The following is a 1,643-nucleotide window of genomic DNA, read 5'->3' on the forward strand; positions in this document are numbered from 1 at the left end:
CAACAAACCACTTGACACAAGATTCTTTATAACTTCCGGTACATAATAAACATCATTTAGCATAAGTATTCATCCATAAGTAAACATGAGTTCCATGGCACTTTTTCCTTTCACTTGTGTAGTGGAGGAACTTCCCATGTACAACATCGTTCCATCATTAACCACTTCCAAAGACTTGAAAAAACTTTTGTCCTTACATACATGCTTAGTCGCACAAGTGTCAATCCACCATGCTCCATCATCATGGAGAAAGTTGACCTCAAAACCATAGTCACAAACTTGTTGTTCACAACCTTGTGTTTTTTTTTTCTTCAAACAGTTTACATTCTGCTGGAAGTGTCCAAGTTGTTACAAACACAACTCTCTCTGATTTACCCCCCCTTTGGGTTATTTTTGTAGGTTCGGGCCCACCGCCACCCACTGCACACACACAAATACACTACCTTTACCTGTGAGTGAACCACCCCCCGCACCCTCTGGCCGTACACCCCCCCACTCACTCATAGCTCCTTTATTGCCTTTGATTTTATGAAATTTTGTCATTCATTCCAACAGATGTCTCTTTGTTGCATGAGACTAGTTTTGTTTGATGATTTGTGCTCCATCACATGGACCTTCAACAATCTCAAGATTCTTTTCATTAAATACCTGTCCACAGCCACACCACACACCCCACCGATCACGCCCATCCCAATGCCCGTAGTACCACACATACACACCACAGGCGATCCATCCGCAAGATGTTACTCTTAAATCTCTCTCGTTAAACCAACCCAATCGCTCGATCCTCCGCGACAGCGTCTTTTCATCTTGCTTGACTTCTTATTTTCAATAATCTTCCTCTATTCCAAGATGATTACCAAGGTCTTCGAGAGACATTTTCTATTTTTTATGTCTCTCCACAAAAGGGAAGCTTATCAATTATAGAAGATACCATAATAGCTTCATCCATTTCAAGTTCATATTGCTTAAAGCTATTTAGAATGCGTTCAAGCACATGTAATTGCTCCATAACAGGACAATTATCAACCTTTTTACAGTTATTGAAATGACTAACCAGAAATTTCTTCTTACTTGCATTTTCAGCCATGTATCTTCCTTCCAATTTGTCTCAAAGTTGTTTTTCACTCACTTCATTTTGGTACACATCAAACAATGCATTTGACATTCCATTAGGAATGTGTCCCATGCATATGTAGTCATTATTATCCCATTTTTGCCTTAAACAAGTTTACTTCGTTGATTCTTTATCATCTTTTTCATCCAGCCTTTGGTGAATCTAAAACATAAGCGACCTTGAGAGTCGTAAGTAGGAAACGCATCTTTTTCTACCATCAATTAAAGTTTCCTCCTTCAAAGCAGTCTAACTTGACAATGTTGGTAGCCATCTCTTTAAGGGAAGCCATTTTAAATTCTAATAACATAAAAACTAAGTCTTAAAATTGTTGATGCTAATGGGGTTTAGATGGAATTCAAAGAATTGGAAAAATTGACTTCAAGGTGAGCCTTTCAATAAATGTTATCTTTAAGACTTATTTCACCCCCACCACTCGGTATGCAAAGGAGAATAATACGACTAGCCTTAGAGATACAATGAAGCCAATGTCTAACTTTGCTTACACTTTACAAGAGTAGACTCTTAG

Source organism: Theobroma umbraticum, unplaced genomic scaffold (assembly GCF_002168275.2).
Source record: "Theobroma umbraticum cultivar Fairchild unplaced genomic scaffold, ASM216827v3 scaffold_20.0, whole genome shotgun sequence".
NCBI lineage: Eukaryota > Viridiplantae > Streptophyta > Magnoliopsida > Malvales > Malvaceae > Theobroma > Theobroma umbraticum.